Source organism: Meleagris gallopavo, chromosome 2, assembly GCF_905368555.1.
Source record: "Meleagris gallopavo chromosome 2, MGAL_WU_HG_1.1, whole genome shotgun sequence".
NCBI lineage: Eukaryota > Metazoa > Chordata > Aves > Galliformes > Phasianidae > Meleagris > Meleagris gallopavo.
This window is the reverse complement of record NC_139405.1, coordinates 66662987-66672433: the sequence shown is the minus strand read 5'-3', so window position 1 is coordinate 66672433 and position 9447 is coordinate 66662987.

The following is a 9447-nucleotide window of genomic DNA, read 5'->3' as shown; positions in this document are numbered from 1 at the left end:
ACTAGGACGTCCCTGGGTCTGAATACATCTAAAAGTCTTGTTCTCTTAGATATTCATGTCGTGCGAGTGCAGTTTCTGTAACATATTCCAGTCGGGCAACACTGTTTTCATCCAAAAATCGTGCTTAGAAGTACCTGTTGTATAGGAAGGCACTTTCAAGTGTGAAAAAAAATAAATAAATAAAATAAAAAACAGCAATAATTAGAAAAAATCCCCAAATCGGAAAAAGGAATCAGTGAGGGAGGAACACACCACGCTTTCTGCAGTCAGAGCACCTCCTGAGCAGAGTCCCAAGGCAGGGCTCCCCTGTTCACAACTGGTCACCAATTTTTCCCTCATGGTTTCCAATAAAAGCACGGTCACTGGAAGCAGGCCCTTTCCAGAGCAGGAGGAGACAGCTGCAGGCAGCCTTCCCCCAGGGCTGCAGTGCCCTGCTTTCTACTTGCTCCTGCGTCCACTGGGACCCTGATCCATGCCCATTCCATGTCACTACCGTTATTTCCAGGGACTTCAATGGGCTTCGTACAGGATCTAGATTTCTCTGATCAGATATGGCAGTGAAACAGTGCCAGCTTGCTGTGATCTGGTCTAGCTAGCATTAACTTGTTTCACTTTGACAATAAATGTCACGGCATCATGCCACAGATATGCCCATGATGGTTTTATGCTGCCAAATGAAAAGACAACATAAAGGTAGTTATAAAGATGCCATCCGGCAGGCAATCGGCACAAGAGAGGGCGCCTAATATCTTCATCATCTTGAAGATGAACACCTTGGCTGTGAAGAAATGTCTTGCAAAGCAGTGAGTTTGAAAATGGAAAAGGAAATGAAAACTTAACAAGTGCAACACAGAGAAAAGAGAAACCAGGGACAAAAAAATGCATCAGACCATTCTCTTAAGCTTTTCACTGTATAGTAATCAGGTACCATTCTGGATAACAGATCTTCACCCAGTACTACTGCTCTGCCTGCCAAGATGGGTCTAAGTAATACTGTGCAACATTTGGTATTTTGGGTTTAGCCCAAGCCGGGGACCATGTCTGACAGATAGCATGGACAGGAGAAACACCTCTGGAAAACTAGTATTACTTGATAGGATGGGCATAGTGAGACAGCCTCAGGGCCTGGGCATTGCCCTGCTGTAGTATCAACTAGAGCATGGGATGTAGGCTGAACACTGAGAAGCATTGTCCATGTCTCAGCACAGCTGGCAAAGCCTGAGTGGTGCAGACCCCTTGGCTCTGGGTATCCTGCAGCATCTCTCAGCCAAGCAGCTGTATGGGGGCTGCTTTATTCTGGGATAGGGATCACCTTATTCTGGGATTGGAATCACCTTCTTCTGGGTGGATTCTTGCCTTGTTCTCGCTCAATCCAAGCACGATAAAGGTGTCCCCTGGGCTCCTCGCCCCGATGTATCTTGTCTGGCCACATCTACCCGGGAGAGGGCAGCAGCAATCGGGCGCATTGCACTCTCGCTTTGCCCCGAACCGTGTGTTTCCTGTAGAAAATCTGCATTCACGGGGTCAGCAGACACACAGGCCTCCCACATCCCCAAAGCAGCCTTCGTCACCCGGGCTCTCCCTCCTGCTGACACACACCGTCACCAGGAAGGTCCCGCTGTGCTGTCAGGTGCAGCAGCTTCATTTCCATGGATCACAAGGATGTGCTTTCCCATTTTGCATGGGAGCTGAATAATCTCCTTTGCAAGAACAAGCCCTACTTGTGGGTTGAAAACTGATCAGAGGGAAAAGAAAAAGAAAAAAAAAAAAGTTGTAATAGTTTCAGATAAAATCTTGGAGGTTTAAACAGAATAAAAGCTTTTCTGTTATTAGTAAATGTGTTGCTGCAGACCTGTAAGAAAGGTATCTAGTCCTGAAGTACTTCTCATTTTTATCCATAATAAAACTGATATTACAAAGCAAAATCAGAAATCGCAAACTTTGTCAGCTGTTGTTCAAAAACAGGACCTGAAGAAGATATGAGCCAGATCTCTTCTCTGAAGATAATTAAGCGTGTTGTTCTTGGGCAGAAATCAGTGTTCACCTTGTCAATCATTAACAAATTTGATTCATTTTCTTATAAAAATGGTGCTGTTTTCTTTCTTCTCAAGTGGCTGTACTCATGACTAAAGCAAGCAGGATTGGGTCTCTGCCAAGAAATCTCAGGAATAACTCTAAGAATATCAGAAGTCTTGCTTTGTTATATAGTTTCAGCTATGTGGTTCCTGAAAACAGAAAATATTATAGTACCTACCCTGACTCAAGAAGAGGTCTGTATAATTGCAAGAGCTTTACCTTCACAGCGAAGAAGCAGGACACAGCAGGTGAATGTTGATTTCCTATGCCATCTTGGTAATTTTGTGGAGATGCCAGCCTGAACCAGAGAAAATGAGTTTGGAGCAACAAAGCTGGCTCTTGTTTCTGTCTGTATGGTGTCTCCTTGCTGCCTTCAGTGATCTTTCTCCTGACTTACAGCAGTGCAAGCTAAGAACTGAAATCCTGATCCAAAATTGCTGCCCTCATCCAAAACAGGGGCAAATGAGAGCAGAGAAGTGCCAGTGTTGTCTGTGAGAGGTGTCTCTGAAGTAGGACAAATGGGAATCTTTTAATTAATCCTAAGTAATTTCATTATGAAGACTGCAAAGCTAAACATGAGCAAAGAACCAGCATATTACGTCTTCTTGCAGGGCCATATCCTCTTTATGGAAAGCTTTTCTTCCCTGTCTCCCTCACAGCCCTGCCTGTATCTGATCACTCACAAGGCCAATGTTGGCTCCTTCATGTGGTGCTTATAGCAGATGTCAGAGCTCAGCAGTGCTCACCCAATTCAGTGACTTTTTTCCAAGCTCCACAGAACATCAGAAGGTGGTTTGGGCGTATAACTATTTAATTAAGGTATGAATACATCTCTATCACACACAAGAAAATGAACTGGTGAGGAAATAAATATGTTAAATAACCTACTGGCTTGCAGATCCATTTTTCATTGGCTGCAAGTAAAAATCATCCTAGCAATACAGCATAATTGTCTGAGCAATTTCTTATTTTCAAAAGATTATGTGAGCTTTTGTTTAAAAATGATTGACAAAGCCTTGTCTAGCTGCAGTATTTCTGGCCAGCCTGAGACATCCTCCCTGTTAGCACAATCCTGCTGGAGTATTATTATTTTTTTTTTTTTAATGTGCATAGCAAAGAATATTAAAGCCTTTTCCCTCAGTGCAAGAAGACAGTCACATCTTCTCTAACTCATGAAGAATGGGCGGAAGAAGCAGTTAGAAGAAAAGCAGTTCAGTGATACTGACACTGATGGTTTAAAATAATTTCAGTCTTTAATACTGAAGAACTCCCCAAATTACCAGTGGATTTGCAAATTAGATGCCAAATCTTGTCCTTCATTCCCCTGTGCTCTGGAGCAATAAAGCTGCTTTGACTGAATGGAAATCAGGGAAGGTCAGACACTTGAACTGTGAACACACACTCACAGACAGCATTCTCTCTATGAGAAAATGCTATTCCCAAGCAAACTTCAGAAATTTTAGACCTACGGGAAAGGAGTGACAATGCCTCACATATTTTTAGGAATCCTCTAGAAATTCGAGGATGACTCCTTGAACTCACCAAATGAAAGAAGGAAGAATGAATAGCACTGAGTGGATCAAAAGTTCTTCTGCCGACCATCACAATCCACAGAGACCTGCCCATCAATTCCCTATGCTTTCCAGTCACCTGCTTCTGAACCCATGGCCATTGTAACCTCTGCTGGATACTCTGGCCTCCTTCAACCAGGAGTCGAGTGGAGGAGTCATGGATGCAATGACTGGGGGCTGTAATGTCAGAAGGATCTGAAAAGACCTGACATATGGAGCTGGGAAGTCAGCGTTCATTTTCCCATTTCCAGTCAAAGATACAGAGAACACAGAGGCAGGACATGTATCAGCTGACCCTCTTCCTTCTTTAACATCATCACACTTCTAAAGAGGGAAAACAAACCCACGTCTTGTTTTGAAGGCTTTCATTTTCTATAAGTGTGTAACAGTGTCATAGCTTGGAGAATCATAGATAGTGCTGTATGATCTTTGCTTAGACCTTAAATGTTTGCATATAACACTCTCTGTAAATCCAGTGCACAGAGAGGTGTCATTTCCATGCACCTGTCAGGGGAAAGAAAGTACATTATCTTTTTAGAATTACAACTAGAAAACAATTAATTGTCAGTAAGCAATCATATCATTCTGAAAAGACCCAGCTATCCAGCTTGAAATAAGCTTGTGGGTTTAAGATTTTTCCTTTTTTTCTTTTTTTCTTTTTTTTCCTTTTTCTTTTATTTTCTTTTTTTCTTTTTTTTTCTTTCTTTCTTTTTTTTTTTTTTTCTTTTTTTTCAGGAGAGTGCTGTACTTGAGCAATTGAATGGTATTACATTTAAAGTCCTGGGTGGCATGCCATTTCCTTATTCATATGCTTCTAATTAAGTCTTAATTATGCCATTCGTTATGAAATGAAAAAAGAGCTGTTAGCCTGGATTTCTTCCACAGCAGTAAAACAGGATGATACAGATAAAATAGCAAATGTATAGACAGAGAATGAAGGTATGCACAGGGGAAAAAAAAAAAAGTCTTTTGAAGATAATGATATTTAAAACAGGGCAGAAACATCAGAGGCAGCATTATAGTGCAATTACCACAAAAAACTTCCTGATCAATGTAAACAGGATGAAAGGTACATTCCTTTTATAGCCTGTTGGGAGTGTGGATGACTGTCAATGCGCAGACACACCCAGAGAGCCCAGATCTGCACTTCCATGACCCAGTGTTGGTGTGGAGTGATTCCTCCACCCTCCCCAGCCTCCTCCCCAGAAGGAGCCAATCTGTTCTGAGCAGGTCATGCCCTGATGCTCATATTCTCCTGCTGAATTTCACAAAATTCCTGAAGTACAGGCCTAAAGCAAGGAGAAAGGCCAGCCCTCAGCCCTCAGGCCTATGAGTTGATCAGTCTGTCTTCGTGCTGTGTCAGCATGGAGCTGGCAGATGTTTTCTGCAGGCTTTCTGCTTCTCCTTTTGTGGCAGTGGGCAGGGATTGCCCTCCAGGTGTGGGGAAGACACCACACCACAGAGTAGTATAGCTTCTTGGTGAAGCCGTATTACAAAACGGTGTAAGTGCTTGAAGGGAATTTATAAGCAGAAGGGGAACCAACTTTCTACATGGGCAGATAGTGGTAGAAGAAAGGGGAATGGTTTTAAACTAAAAGAGGGGAGATTTCGGTTAGAAGTTAGGGGGGTAATTATTTCTCAGAGAGCGGTGAGGCACTGGCACAGCTGCCCAGAGAAGCTGTGGTGCCCCATCCCTGGAAGTGCTCAAAGCCAGGTTGGATGGGACCTTGGGCAGCTGAGCTGGGGGGTGGCAGTCCTGACATGACAGGGCTGGGTGGGTTTTGAAGTCCTTTCCAACCCAAGTCATTCTATAATTCTATGTTTCTATGATTTTTCTGCTTCTCTCTGAATCCCAACAAGACAAATCATGACAGAAGAGTGCCCCTAACAGTGCCAGATGATTTCAGCAAAGTTCTCAGAATTTAGGGACTGATTATCCTACAATGCTAATATCTTATTTGAAGTACTCCACATGCACGTTGGTTGGGAGAAGGGGAAGGAAAAAAAAAGAAGTGGGGTTCAGACTCTACAACAGTATTTCAGGTTATTACACCAGCCAGCTCCCACTGCCAGTGATGCTCTATGGCTGCAGGAGGAGGACAGCCCAGTGCCAGGAGCAGGGCATCTCCCACCCTGCCTGGGCAGCACGGGGCGGGCACTGGGAACCGTGGTACTGGCAGTGCTCTGAGCTTAGTGCCTGGGAACATGGTGTCGCTGCTCAGGCTGTGCTGGAAATCCTACCGGGGCCAAACATTCCCATCTGCAAATGTGCGAGGCTGCTAGCTCCTTGGGGTTGTGCACAGGCAGAAAAGGCAGCACGCTCTGGTCAAGAGGGTGTAAACACAACACTGAATGCCAGATGTCTCTCCTGATGCCAACAATCAGCTCCAAAAGGCTCCAGGCGATTGGGGGCTCCTGAGGATGTTTTGCAAACAGTGGCTGTGACACCTCGCGGTGCTAATTGCAGAGCTCGGGGTCCTTTGCTGCAACCTGGCAGCCTGCAGAACTTAGTGAAGTACACAAATAGTATCTCAGGTGCACACATCAAATGCGTTTTATGCTGCTGGGGTAAGATTTATGGGCATTCAGGTTCTTTCTCATCTATTTAATTTTTATCATTTAGAGTTGTTCACTAAAAATGTAACTTTATCCTACGTTTTGGGGGGAAAAAAAAACAAAACGAACAAACAAACAAACAAACAAACAAAAAACTCCAAGCCCCACAACCATTAAATCATACGTTGGATGTAGGACCGTACCCGACGTTTCCCTGCAGAGCCATCGCAGGTGAGATCGCCGTCCTGGCCCAAGCGGCCCCTGGCAGGATGTGGCCGTATGCGAGCGGCCATCGGTGGTACTGATCCCCCCGTCCCCCCCAGTGCGGGGACGCGGGTGGGAAACTCCAAGTGCCCGAGAGATGGGGCAGGTGGCACCGGGGAGGGCAGCAGTGACAAAAAGCAGGCGGCGGCGACCTCTTGGCAGAGCTGCTGCACTAACAGCCTCCTAGGGAGCGAGGGTCTGCCCTCCCCCACCCCCCGCAAAAAAATAAATAAATCAATAAGTTCCCCTTTCTCTCTGATAGGGCCTCAGGGCTCAGACACCGAGCCGAAGAGTTGCCCTGCGTCCGGGGGGGGTGGGGGGGAGGTCCTCGCAGCCCCCCAGGAGTGGGGTCAGTCCAGGGGAACCCGTTTCTCTCTCGGAGGGGGGTGGTTCTTTCGAAGGAGCGGCGGCTCTTGCTGCTCGACGCTGCCTTTGGGAGCGAGGCCGCCCCCCGCCCCGACCCCCCCGACCCCCTCGATCCATCCCCGCCACCGAGGGGTCGGCTCCCCTGCCCGGGGCCGCGCCGGGACTCGGCTTTTTGTTATTTTCACGGAGCAGATATTAATTAAAAGCAATACATGATTAAAAAGTAATGAGTTGAATAAAAATTATCTCCGCTCATTTTCTGATTATGTTAATTGTTAAAAACCCTTCAATCACGCCGTTGCAGTCAATGGGTTTTAATGTGAAATTAGTGGGCTCTTGATAACTTACAGTCCAGAATAATCTCGGAGGTTTTGTCATCACTCCTAATAATAACGAGCGGGGACCGGGAGCGGCGGCCGCCGGCGTTCCGCTCCTCGCAGCCCTTCCCCCAGGAGCCAACCTGTGCCTTTGTGGCACACGACTTCGCTTCCACATGTGGCACACGCGGTGGGCTCTGCCCGTGCGCTGCCAGTGGGTCTGGGTGTGTGCAAAAAGCGTGCCCGGCAAAGGGACGGACAAACAGTTTTGTCTCATTTTCTAGTTCGCTTTATTTTATTTTGCTCCCCGGCTCATCCAGAACCTCGCAACCGTTTCTCTTCTCTGTTTTATTATCTCCGTAAGGAATGAGCCCCACGCGTAGTGCAGATCCGGACAGAAAGCACTCGAGGCAGTGCGACAGTTCGGTACAAAATGCTGGCGGTGGGACTCCGCTCTCCCCCGACGGGAAAAGGCAAAGGGCTGCAAACCACCTCGGCCCCAGCCCGCGTTTACGCGAAACCGCGCTTCTCTCCCACAAATTCGTTTGGCAGCGCCTTCATTTCCATGCAGACAACCAAACGGATCCTCCCCTACCCGAGAGCCGCGGGAATGTGCACGTACAGAGCGCCGTTCGCACCCCGTCCCCGTCTCGGACTGAGCCGCGGCCGCCCGCACGGCACCGGCACCGACCCGCAAAGCGCTGCGGGGCCTCGGGCTGGGCCAGGCTCCTCCGCACGGGTTGCGGCGGGGACGCGCGGCCCCTCTCCTTTGCGTTACAACTCATCCTTAGCCCCCCCCTCCCCCCCCCCCGCCCCCTTCGCACTCCCCCAACACACACATCCACCGGCTCTCGCGGTGCCCCCTCCCCGGCTGTCCGGACCCGTCGGGAAGGGAGAGGAGTTCTTCGATGTTTCATGTTTGTTTCATTACGGTTGCACTGTTGTTATTTGTAAGTCGCTCCCCAAAAGAGCCGCGCGTCCCCGCAGCCCCCAGCGGAGCTCCGCGCCGGGCCCGTTCCCCATTTGCATCTCCGTCGGCTGAAGATCATTTTAATAAATAGCGATGAGAGGGGAGCACGTCTGGAGGGCCGCCGGCAGCATTCAGAAGCCAATAGAGTTTGTAATTCTACTTGATCATCCCTTATTGATTAGAGTAATCAAGACGAGGAGCTGCCCGGGCTCCGAGCGTTCCGCGGCATATCATTAGCGATAAGAGTCAGTTAATTCTGCCGCCGGGTAATGGTGCCGCGATGAAGAGTTCATTTGCATGAGCTGCTGAGCCCCGTAACGAGAGGACAAAAATCACTAATTAGGAGCGCGGAGTGGCTCGAGTTCTTCAAGCACCCTTTGGAGATGAGGGGTGATACAAAGAGACCGCGCTGCCGTGTAAATCCGGGACACGGGCACCGCGGCCGCGGGGCGCTCCCGGTTGCACCGGCGCTGCTGGGACCCGGCCCGGAGGGAGACCCGTGCTGGCGGCAGGGACGGCAGCGGGGCGCGGCGCTGCGGGCACGGGGAGCGGGCGGGACGGGAATGTCGGAACCCTCTGCTAGGAGGTTTATTTTATTTTATTTTAATAGGGAAAAATAGAAACGTCGTGCCGTTGGGAAATAAAAAGACTGATAAAAATACCAAGGGAACCGGCAGTGCGAGGGCAGCGGGGAGCCGCTAAGAACCGTGGGCTGAGTTCGGGGGGCAGCCCCCAGCCCGCACCTCCGCGCCGCCGGGAGCATCCCCCTCCTAGCCCCGCACCGGGACCTCCCCGCTGCCCCGCGAGGCCGCCTCCCCGCCTCCCCTTAGCACGGCGGGCCTCGGGGCGCTCCCCTAAAGCCGGGCCGTGCTACTGGGCTCCCCCGTTTCCCCCGTCCCAGAGCCACCCCCGCGGCGGGGCCGGCAGCTGCCCGCTTAGCGCTAACTTCGCCCCTTCTCTTGGCTGCGGAGTAAAGGCTTCCCGGCCTCGTTGCGGCTAATCGTAGGTGGCAGCGTGGAAAGCGGCGGTGCCCGCCGCCTCTCCCAAGTGTCCCCGTGTCCCCCGGCTCCCGCGGCTCCCGACCCCGCTGCCCCCCGCCGCCCCCCGCCCGCTCCCGCAGCCCCATCCCGCTCCCCCCGGCTCCCCCGGCCCGGCCCTTTTGGGGACTTTTGTCTGCGATGTGGCTGAGGGCTCCTTTCCCCTTGTTCTTCCCATAGAGAATAAAGTCAGTCTGTATTTAATGGTTATGGCGGATGTGAGGAGGATTTGGCAAATGAAGAGGCCTTTCGCTCTAAAATATTGTTCCTTACGTCGTGTGAGTCTACCA